We start from the raw sequence: 13,087 nt of genomic DNA on the forward strand, positions 1-13,087 counted from the left end.
TATTGGATATCGATTCTTAACAATAATTTTGTTTAGTGCATGATAATTGATATGTACCATTCTTCTATTTAATGAGAAGAACTAGAGCACCAAATGGAAACTACTAGGTGAATCAATTCCTTTTTTAATAGTTCTTCGACTTGTCTTTGAATTTCCTTTTGTTTTAGCATGTTAACTCTATAAGGAGCTTTACATGGTGGTGAGCTACCAGGAAATATTTCTATCTTATGGTCTTCTGGGCGAGGTCTGGGTAAACCAGGTGGTAAGTCGTCTATGAAGCAATTAGAGAATTTAGAGATGAAAGGGTCATGAGAGACATATTTGATTTGGAGTCATCCTCTGTAGTAAGCTGGTTGACTAAAATCAGAAATGTCTTCTCCTTTTTTCGTACAGCTCTTTTTGCTTGAGAATGAGTAAAAAATGGACCTAACTCACCTTTGTTTTGGCATTGAAGACTAATTTCTTGGTTATCTTTTATTAACCACATGGTATGGGTGTCATAGTCAATATGGGGGTTATGCTCATGTCTCCATGGCATACCTAAGATGACATCCACACTTTGTAAAGGTGCCACTAGGAATGTTCTCTTTTCTTTTAGTGAACCCATTTGTAATTCTAAATCTCTAACCTCCCTAGTGCAGTTGTACTTAGTACCTTGAAATGCAGCCTTTACTTTGTAACTAGAGTATGATGCATCTAAGTTAAGTGCTTTCAATGCTTTCTCAGAAATGAAATCATGCGAACTACCATCATCATGCAATATAGGAATTGATTTTCCTTTTATTTTTCCTTGAATTTTCAATAAAGCATGAATTGAAAGCTTACCTGAATTTGAATAGTTGGGATCAGAGTTACCCTCTTGCTTGAAAGAATGCTCGTTGTCTTCTTCAATAACGTTGAGTTGAGCAGTCGATGTGGAATTATTCTTTTTGTCAAGGGAATCTTGCATGAGGTGCCCTTCCTTATGACAATTGTAGCATCTGACGATTTGATTCTTTGGTTGTCCATTTGAAGGTTTGTTGTTGTCCTTCTTTCCGAAAACCTCCTTTAGCCACATCTTTACCCTTTTGCATCTTGGATTTATCAAAAGTACTAGCACAAGGAAAGAAGATTTAGTAGATTTTGTAAAAGATTTATCTTGAATCTTAAAATCTCTAGATGTAGCTGTTTTACGTTCTGAATTTAGGGCAAGGTCCATAGCAGTGCTAAGGTCATGTGGACGAAACATGTTAACATCAGCCCTAATGGTAGACTTAAGTCCTGCAATGAATTTTCTATGTTGCTCTTTTTCCTTGACTTTTTTTAATGACTTGAACTTGCAAAAGAATATCCCAAAACTTATCGATATAAGCTTGGACATTCTCTTTATCAATCTGGTACAAAGTGTCCCATCGTTGACGTGCTTTAGCTTTGTATTGCGATGGTAGAAAATGTTTCTTTAAGAGTTTCTGAAACTCTTTCCATGTTGAAGGTCGATGTTTACCTTGCTTATTCACGCTCCACCATAAAGTCGCACTTTAAATTAAATGATTACAAGCACATTTAATTTTATCTTTTTCGGAGAATTTCTCGCTAGAGAAATAGTCATCTAGTTGGCTAATCCAAGCAATGAGAAATAGTCATCTAGTTGGCTAATCCAAGCAATGAGAACTCATGCATCCTTCTTGCCATCATAATTTTGGAGAGTGAATGCCTTTCGTCCGACTGATTCGTGAGTCTTTCTTAGAATTTTGAGCATGCAATGTAGCTTTAACAATGCATCTGAGACTTGGTCACTTTCCTCCTCATCTGAGTCGGAAGAATCAGAAGCATTGCATTTGCGTTTGGTACGCTTGACTTGACGCTCTAATTCACGTCAAAGTTCTCATTCATTAGCAATTTATTCTTGAAGTGCTGAAATTTATTCTTGAACCGTGGGCGGAATGGGTAAAGCAGCCATTATAACCTTTCTTTCTGAATAGTAGCCTTTTGTGGAGAGATGAGGATAGGAATTTTCAAAACCCATTTTGCAAAAATTTGTGTTAAAGAAGCTCTGAGTTTTTTTGTGGGTTTTCTCTCTTCGAATTTTTGGTCACAAAAAAATGCACCCAATGTAGATAGAGAGAGAGATGGTAATGGAAAAAAGTTTATATATAGTAAAGGGGGTTTATCCATGCTTTAATATTAAAGCTTAAGAAATCTCTTTAACTAAAGCTAAGGAGTGTAGCTTTAATAAAAGCTTAATAAGCTTTTGAGAAATGTCTCTCTTGCAGCCCCTTTTGCTCTAATAAAGCATTTATAAGCTTTATTAATTAAAGCTTATAAAGCTTTTAATTAAAGCTTAATTGCTTTTTATGAATTAAACCCAGCGCAGCCTTAACAAAAGCGCTTAAGTGAAGCAAATCGGCGCACGACCCGAATTTGCAGTTGGTCATCGTGGGATTGAAAGAGGAAAATTTCCAAAGCTTTATCATTTTCGTAGCCGCCGTGAGTTGCAAGGCAAAAAGGATAGAAATGTTTTTCTAATAAATCAAAAGACTAATTTCCAAAAATTTTCCCACAATGCATATTCTCCATAAATTGACTCCTCTTGGAGATTGACTCCTCTTGGAGATTGAGATTTGTACATATCGTCCATTATAGGTTCCTTCCTCCCTCAACGGTTTAGCAATTAGAAAGATAAGAAAGATTTTCTCTCAATTTTGGAATCCATTCATACAGACGAGGGATTAGAAAGAGGTCAAGAAATTAGCAAAATCGCTTTTCAATTTTAGAGTGGTTTCATAGTTTTCCCTCTTCTTACCCTTTGGTTATTACCCTTTGGGCTTAATAGAGGCAATCCCTCAAAAACCTTTGAACTTAGCTTTCTCCCACTCAATTTTATCATATTCTCCCTAGGTGTCTAGCTTTGATGCCATTGTACGGGATCTAAATTTCTAGGGTGATAGAAATCAAATAATTTACAAGAAATTGATTTAAATTCAACAATTCATCAAACTTCACATGACCATGATTAAAATATTCAAAAACAATTTAAAAATACTTAGCTCACAAAGATGTGACTCCAAGATTGGGTGCAATCATCCCCCCTCATCTGTGTATGGCCTATTTCCCCCACATATGAGTATTTTTATTCCAAATTAGGCCATAGCCTCTAAAAATACAAAAAGTGGTGCTTTTCTTGCACGACACTCTTATCTTCAAAAATAGAGTGTCCATAATTTGAGGCTTAGGTTTAAAGCATATCACACTTTACCAAATATTAAGGATAAAGTTTATGCTTGATAAACTATACAAAATAAATCAAAATGTGCACAAGCTAGTACATGTATTTACAAGCTTGTTTACAAAAATGGTGTGTCAAGTAATAAATTGGTGCGACTTCTCCTCAATCCTCAGAATCCTCTTCACCTATAAAATAACCAACAATAAATTGGTGAAATAAATATTCCATAAGCATACAAACCAACATCACACACACGTTTGCTAGGCGTAAGTAACCCAGGAATCACCCCTACATATGAACCGCAACTGAAACAAACATTGGAGACCCCAAGCATACGTCAATATCCACCAAACGTATTAATATTTATAATGGTATCACCCATAATATTAACATAATTTGGCATGACGCGCAAAGATAATCCAAGCATCCCCGAATTATTTAAGAGGGTAGAATAATATTTTTAAGAGGGCTTAAAATATATTCCAATAACAATAAGAGTCAAGAGTTGGGTTATAAATGGCCAAAATGCACACAAGCATAATTTCTAAAAAAATTCACCTCACTTATATACATGAACACAATTGCTATTTCACAAGTCGAGTTGCTTGTGCTGGAGAGACAAGCATATAAGTTCAATCGAGTCACCTATGCGGGGTGTGGTCGACATTCAAGTCCAACTGAGTTTACCCTCTTCTTTCATCTCTGCATGAAATCCTTGAAAGAATGGGTACTATGCTGTAATACCCACAAAGAAATGCTGCAAAAACTGTCAAAAACTATATATGGATAGCAAGCATAAAGGAGAAAAGAAGATCACTATTAAATATCACCAGAGAAAAGGTAGTACATCACGTGGAGCAGCATGAGGGAGGTCCCGTAGATGCTGCCTATCACTACAGAAGCTAAAAAGAGAGATGATAATGATGCTAAGACTAGCCACCTATATATAGGTGGGAGAGGAGCTGGTCGCCCAGTAGCAAATCAGTGGACTAGCCGACAATGCAAAAAATCTGAAATAATGTAAAAAATAAGCAAAAAATATGTAGTGCCTAGATGCATATGCAGGGCTTCATATAGAGCCAGATATAAGCATGAATGTGCATGGGAAAGTCCATCTGGGGATGAAATAATTTCCAACAATCCTAGATTCTCTACATGCTAAAATCTCTAATGAGCATGGTGTGAAGATTGTCCCATCATAAGAAGGACTCAAAGGCAAATCAAAGCCTCATTCTTAACCTAGGAAGAAGCCAAACTCATTGAGATGATGCTGACTCCCTTAACTCGAGTAACAAAGCTAAAGACACTATTGCTTAAAGCATAGCAACAGGAAAGATAAAAGGAATGACATTAGGTATGTAACCAACTCAAAGGTCAAGTTGCCAGAGGATGCAACAATGGCATAAGAGTTCAAAAGTCAAGTCGCCACCAAGGGCCAAAATGAGCCTAAGAGGCCAAAATGCACCCAATCATAATTCCTTAGGCATAAGAGTCAAGAGTCACGTTGTAAATTGTAAATGGCCAAAATGCAACCAAGCATAATTCCAATAAAGGTTCACCTCTTATACACATGAGCATGATTACTATTTCACAAGTCAAGTTACTTGTGCTAGAGAGACAAGCATATGAGTTCAGTCAAGTCACCTAACCAGGGTGTGGTTGGCATTTGAGTCCAACTAAGCCAGGAGGAGCGATAGAACTAAGTCTATAAAAGATACAAAAGGTGCATTAGAAATAGTGTTAGTGAACCTCACCATCAAAAGCCCAAGACCCTCTGCTCAAAGAATTTAGGTGTCCGATAAGCCCATAATGCTTCATATAGTCGTTCATCCCAATCTCTGCTCACAAATTTGCTTGTACCACATGCTTCTTTGGAACGTTCTTTTCAAAGAATTTAGGTGTCCGATAAGCCCATAATGCTTCATATAGTCGTTCATCCCAATCTCTGCTATTCTTAGCTAACCGTTTCAATCAATATTCTGCAAAGAATATAACTAGTAACTTCCACTTGGTTGTTCTGAAAGCGTGGATTTCCTATGTTTAATCTTATAAAGCTCTGTTAATTTCATGATCGTCTCATTTAGAAAATGAGAACCTCAATCACTTACTAGCTCTAGTGGACAGGCAAACCTTGTAATTATATTCTCATAGAGAAAATTGGCCACGTCTATAGCCTTATCTGTCTTTAGAGGTTTTGCCTCTACCCACACATAATCAGTATATACCAAAATATAACGATTGGATCGATATCATGATGCGACAGAGGATCTATTGGTCCTACAAAATCAGTCCCCCACTTTTCAAAAGGTTCTAATTCCAATATTGGTGTCAAAGATGTAGCGAATCGTTTCATTGGTCAGGTAATTCGCCGACATTTATCACATTTTCAACAATAATGAAAATTATCCTTAGACAAGGTCAGCCCACCAATATCCACATGGAGAACCTTCTGTGTTGTCGTGCTGAGGGGGCAGTTGCTCTTCAAACAGGAGGAATATTACGAGTATAAAATTTATTATTATTTTGATGAGTGATCAATATTTTAGAAAGAATATATGCTTGAGTAATATGTGTGCAGGATCTGACCCCTAAGTCGAATGTGCAAGAAAATTATTTGAAGGTTGCACAAGGTGGAAGTGGTAAATATGTGCACAAGGAGCACTTTAGTTTAATTTATTTATTTAAAGGTTACACAAGGTACTAATGGGGATGAGTAGTGTGACTCTGTCTCATGTGGAGGATCCTATTTTGTGCCATCTTGGATTATTAGTTCAAATTTGGAATATGATTAAAATACCCATGTCATGGAGAGAGCCTCACGCATGGGGGGAGATTGAACCCAATCTTGTGTCGTATGCTTATGGTTTCTCTCTCTCTCTCTCTCTCTCTCTTACTTGTATATGTGTTTTAATTATCTTTCATATATGCTATGGTAGTTGAAAGGTATTTGTTAAAATCAATTATTATATTAACTTGTAGTTGGAGTAAAGATCCATTTCAGTGGTATCAGAGCTTTGGCAAGCACAAGGACACCTCCTCAATGTTTTAAATCAAAAACATATTTTTGAAGCAATCACAAAAAAAAATTCAAGGTAAGCTTATTCTCCCAAAACCACCTCTATAAAGGCAAAAAACATCCTTCTTCATGGAAAAATGGTTTTTCCCAATTCGTAACCCCTCCAAAATCTGACCGTACGAATGGAATCAGCAAGAGAAGGCGGACAATCGGATTGCTAAGGCAATGAGACGGTGACAAAATTCTATAGTGGGGATGGTCCAGGATGACTCTCAAATCAATTTTAAGGAAAAAGGGGAAAAATATTTTTAATAGAGACTAATTTGGGATGTAATCAAGGTTGGATTCCCAAATAATTGGAGGTTAATTTCCTCAAGGGGAAAGGAAAAAAATAACGTATTTCTTCTCCTCCTCCATCAAATGGGCTGGCTCAAGGTTATGGAGTCTCTAACTTTTTCCCTAAGGTATAGTAGACCCTAGTATATTTAAGAAGCCCATACAATGTCTTACAAAAGCACCTTCTTCTTTTAGCCTCTTAGGCTATTAATTAAGTCATGAAAAGCTCTCACACCATTGGCTGACAACTAAACACTTGAGGCTTGATGAGCCTAAGAAACATAGCGAGACTAGTGAGAATTGTAAGGTACTAGGGTTGACCTCAATCCAATTACTTATAGGATTTTAAAATTTTGATAGTTAAAAGAATTTCAGTGAAATAGTTAAATTTATATCTTCATTTTACCATTTAATCAAAGCTGCTGTTTGGATTGATAGTAGTCATTATTATATGTGTATATCATGTTTAAATTTTGGGTTGTAGTGAAAGCTATTCAATCTATTTTCCTTTTACATTGTATAACCCAACATCAAACCAAAAGACCTTCTTATTAAGCTCTCAATTGAGATAAAAATAGATGTAAGAGACCACACCAACAAAGTGGAAATCATTATGGGTTCTTTATCCTAAAAATTTAAAAGTTCTAATTTGCCAAAAATATTTTGTCTATAGTCCTATGACTCGAACATCTCCACATGATCTTTATCCACCCTCAGAACTCCAACGACTTATGTTAGAGTGTACCCAATTAGCTTATTTATCCAAATGAAATGCTAATTTATTTTAGCACAACTATTATAAATTTTTAACAATAAACAAAACTATGAATGGTCAAAAATTTAGACATGCGATCCACGAAGAATGCTTTGTCATGATACCTATCGGCAAACAAAATATCATTCGGGGATATAGTGTAGAAGATGATCCAATAGTATTTGATAAAGAATTTGTTACTCGTTTCTACTATCTTAAATCTACGTTTTTATTTGAGACCAAAAGGGTTAGACTCTAGTAAATTCAAATTGAGAACATTTGCAATATTTTAATGACTAATATGTATTCTCTAGATGCTAATTGAGTTTGAAAATATGAATAAACAATGATCTATACATAAATCCTTTGATTGGTCACTGAAGAATACATATTGTTCATTGTTATTTCATATTAAAACTACACATGGTTTTTATTCCTAGCTTTCTTAGGAAAATCTAACACATTTCAAAGCTTAATTTAACAGTTATGGAATACATTTTTATTACTTCATTTCTTCTCTCTCGAAGTTTTATAAATAACAATAACCACATTTAGTGAAATGTTATTACTTCAAATTTTCTTAGTTTCAAGGGAAGAGATTTTATACATTAGATTAGATCTTCTTGAGGGAACTAGCCCTTCCATCTTGAACTTTACTTTATAAAATTTTCACTACAAATTAGTCTCCGCGGTATGGGACAAAAGAACTAATCCTAGGTAAGATATCTTGATGCATATGGTCTCTAGCCTTATTCTTGATAGAGATACTTATGTGCAATATTTTCTAGTAGTATGGGACACTAGAAATTACCACACGTAGAATTTCTTGATGGAATATCTCTATGCTACTTGCTAGTGATTTTTATTGTTTGTGATTGAGTGCCTGTCACCTAATAGATTTATTTGCTAATGAGTATAGGTGAGGAGTTCCAAGGTACCGATACCAGGGTACTGAGTGAGGTGTCATACTTGTGCAAGGATCATCGATTGAGGTGTCACACAGAACATATGAGGGTATACCAATCGAGGTGTCGTATGAGTTATTTAGATTCCATGATTAGGTGAGCCTCTGAGCCATTCCTGATCAACCTCTGAGAGCCATGATCGATCATTGAGTATCTGAAGTATTCCATGTCCATAGAGCCTCTGAGCCATGCCTGATCAACCTCTAAGCCATGTTTCATTATTGGACCTCTGAGTATACTTTGTGAAACATTATTAAAAAAAAATACAATTGAGGGAAGTTTCTCTTTAAAACAAGAGGACTGTTTATGAAGTTCAAATTGTCCACACAACCATGGGCAATTGCTCTTCAAATGGGAGGATGTTATGGGTATGAAATTTATTATATTTTTGATGATCAATATTTTAGAAAGAATATATACTCGAGTAATATGGGTGCAGGAACTAATCCCTAAGGTGAATTGTCCACACAACCATGGGCAATTGCTCTTCAAATGGGAGGATGTTATGGGTATGAAATTTATTATATTTTTGATGATCAATATTTTAGAAAGAATATATGCTCGAGTAATATGGGTGCAGGAACTAATCCCTAAGGTGAATGTGCAAGCAAATTATTTAAGGTTGCACAAGGTGAAAGTGGTAAATATGTGCATAGGATTTTTAGTTTATTAAAGGTTATACAAGGTACTAATGGTGATGAGTAGTGCAACTGTGTCGCACATGGAAGATTTTTAGTTTGATTAATTTATTAAAGGTTATACAAGGTACTAATGGTGATCCTCCAGGTGTGAGTGTGTCGCACATGGAGGATCCTATTTTGTACCATCTTGGATTATTAGTTCATATGGTTATTTATGGCCGTACTGCCATGATTTTGATGTATATATTTTATCCGCTATTGTGTGTATCCGGTGTGGACATTTAAATTGTAAGTTCATGTGAAAAAAGTTTATGGTGGAGGCACAAAGGTGTGAATAAGATAAGTGCCTTGCCGATTTTGTAAAAGTAAAGCCGAATCCTGTACATGCACTCTATTATTGGCTCAAGGGCTAAATTTTAGAATATGATTAAAATACCCAGCCATGGAGAGAGCCTCACGGATGGGGGAGGAGATTGAACCCAAACTTGTGTTGCATGCTTATGGTTTTTCTATCTCTCTTACTTGTATATGTGTTTTGATTATCTTTCATATTCTATATTTATTGAAATTAAATTATATTAACTTGTACTTGGAGTAAAGATCAGTTTCATGTCATCTCACTTGCAAAATGTCCCCCATATGGTTTGTCATGTAAAGCTTTTAGTATAATAGGAACTTCATCTTCTCTTACACGATGACAATGAATTCCTTCATGAGGAAAGTATTTATAAAGGTATCCACCCAACACTATAAGACCTTGATCATAACAAAATCTTTTTCTTTTCCCTTTTATCTACCATAGGTGGATATTCAGCTGTGCTCAAGAAATTAACAATGTCCCCCTACCATGGAACTTGTGTTTCTATCAAAAATAGTTGAGCATAGATCATCTTCTATCCCAAACTTTTGATCATTTGTCAATAATCAAGACATGCAATTTTCTTGGCTTAGTTACCATTTGAAAATCAAACTCTTGAAACAAGAGAATCCATTTGATAACTCTTTAGCTTGTTCAAGAGATACTTTAAAGCCTCGTGATCTACATGAAATGTGAATTTGTTCCCCAAAAGATAATGATAGAACTTCTCAATTTAGAATACCATTAAGAGGCATTACTTTTCCATTCTTGTGTAGTTATGTTCTACATCACTTAAATTTCTACTCGCATTATTTATAGGATGTCCACATTATCATCAGATTGGCACGGAACAACATCTATAGCTATCATGGAAGCATTTCCATGGATATGAAATTCTTTAATCCAATCTGGCAGTACTAAGACTGAAGCTTCTACTAGCTTTTACTTAAGGCACTCAAAAGCCTCTTGACATGCACCTGACCACATAAATAGATTATCCTTCTATAACAATGCCATCAAAGGCAAAGTAATGACTGCAAAGTTTACAATAGAACACCGATAATAGTTCACATGACCTAGAAATCCATGTAATTGCTTAAGATTCTATGGATGTGGTAACTCACTTATTTTTTGTATTTTACTGTTATCTATAGTAGCAATGCCATCTTTAGATACCACATGTCCTAAGAGAGTACCCTTACTCCGAAAAAACACTTCTCTAGGTTTAGGGATATACCCACTTCCGTACTTCTATCAAACACTTGATCTAAATTTTTTGGCATATCCTCATTACCACAAAGTGCAAAAATCATCTAAAGATACTTCCATCATTGTCCTTAAGAACTTCTAATAGGTTGCCCCATCATCACTCGTTAGAATGTAGCAGGAGCATAACACAACCCAAAGGTACGACTCTATATTGCAAATGTTCCCCATTTAGTGATAAATGTAGTCTTAGGTTGGTCTTTAGTATGGATTAATGCTTGATTATATCCACTTAAACCATCCATAAAGAAATAAAGTTTATAGCTTGCTACCTTATCCAAGACTTGATCTCAGTAAATGGCAAGGGAAAGTGATTTTTCTTTGTTTTATTATTCAATTATCAATAGTCTACATAGATACGAATATTTTTATTCTTTTTAGGAACTATCACAATGGGTGAAACCCATTCACTATCGGCTACCGAGATAGATGAACCATGCATCTAGTAACTTAGTAATTTCTACTTTAACAAGCACCACATATACCCGATTTGTCCATCGTCACTCGTCGCTATCGTTGAGACAGATGAGACATGCGTTTGGCTCTAGGTCAATATAATGTTGGCATAACTCTAGTTTAATCCCCTTTAGGTCCTTATACATCTATGCAAATACATCTAGGTGTTTAATTAAGACACTTTGGAGAATCTCCAAATAAGATTCCACTAACATAGACCCAAGAACAAAGGACTTCCCTTTCGATACTTTAAATTTTATCAATTCTATACCAAAATCACGTACATAATTAGAATGAGCTTTCCTAGGAGATACTTTAGGAATCTTGTGAGAGATATGCATAGGTACTTCTTCTACTAGTAGACCATGTGGATTATCCTTAACTATCTCTTTATTTTGGTCGTTTATGATGAAGGTGATTGGTATATAGGGCACAATATCATGACACTCATAAAAATCCTCTTCTTGCATCTCCACCCATTAACTCTACCATCAAACAATTAAGTGCTATTTCCTTTCCATTATCTTTATATCCCTCTTGCATGAATACATCGCTTATGACACTTCCTTCCACTCCCTAAATCTATCCTTCTTACCTTTGGGTTCGTTTGTTTGGGATTGTTAGTATTTTCCCATTTACTTACTTTAGTAAGCTTGGTTCCCATATGTCTCCTTTTTTGTTTATATAACTCCACTTCCTTCTTTAATATTTGGATGTAATCATCATTTAGGGCTACTACTCTTGTAAATGCCCCTAAAGACTCTCGCTTCTCTCTTAGATTGCCAAGTGATTGCTTGTACCTTATCCCTAAGTTGGGTATAAGTAATTCTCATTCTTCTATAATCAAAATTTTCTCTTCTAATGCAACCTCTAACAATGTAATCTCCTCCTTGTGGTGAGCATCCACTTTTTGTGTGTTAATTGTTTACCGGCACGCTTCTAATAAAGCTTGACCTTTATCTATTTCTAAATGAGAGATCGTTACTCTTTCTTCCATTTATGTATCCTTAGTTATGAACTTTTCTTATTCGAGTTGGTCATAATGGCCCCAAAACTCGTTCATACTATCACTCTCCATTTTCCTCTTTTCTTTCCCTTCAATAGTGCTTTCTATTTCTTGTAAGAATTGTTCTTTGTTCAACACCCCTAATTCTCTTTCTGTCTTATACGTATCCATCTCTCCCCTAAAACATCTTAATTCGATGCTTTGATCTACATCATCTATGCATTATTTTTCAAGGCTCTCACTACATTTTTTTTCCTCTATGGACTCATTTTTCTCCAGGGTTTGATCTTTTAGTGTTTTGCCGATTGTCACCACAACCCTCGAATGGACTTCTAACCTTATTATCACACATTTAAACTTCCTTTTCGTCTCTCATATGCTCTAACTAACTCTCCCTCCAACACATTATAAACCCCTTCATGTCACTCTCACCATCTTCTACTACACTTTCTACCATAAGACAAGTCAATTGTCCATTCTTCAAATGTAGTGATGTCACTATCGGAGTCATTCCTTGAAGAGTAATACACTTTGTATTCCCCTAACTCTTTTTGTTTTGCATAATTTTGTTGGTGTACGGTATTAACTTCCATGTTACCTTCTGAAGGAGATACACTACATTTAAAGCTCTAATCAACCATGAATAGAGATGTTCATCTTTTGACATTTTATTCTCACTTGCACTCATTACCTATCCCTTAGAGACACCCCCTCCATAATTTGTAGTATCCTCATTAATAATTTCCTTAAGCCACTCCTTAGAAACTACCCTTATCTTAACGTGGTCCTTAGAAACTTGCACTCGTTACCTGTCCCTTAGAGACACCCCCTCCATAATTTGTAGTATCCTCATTAATAATTTCCTTAAGCCACTCCTTAGAAACTACCCTTATCTTAACGTGGTCATCTCGGGGGACCAATTGTAATGAGTCCCTTCTGCCAACTTTGGTCACAACAATGGGCTTATAAAAGCCATGGTTGTCCTAATAGGATCATATAAAAAGTACTATGAGATATGGGGTGTACCACTAAGAAACTATTTATGAATTTAAGTCATTCTATAATACACTCCTAAGTGTCCGAC

The sequence above is a fragment of the Cibotium barometz genome, chromosome 17, assembly GCF_041138505.1.
Source record: "Cibotium barometz isolate CiBa-2024 chromosome 17, ASM4113850v1, whole genome shotgun sequence".
Taxonomy (NCBI): domain Eukaryota; kingdom Viridiplantae; phylum Streptophyta; class Polypodiopsida; order Cyatheales; family Cibotiaceae; genus Cibotium; species Cibotium barometz.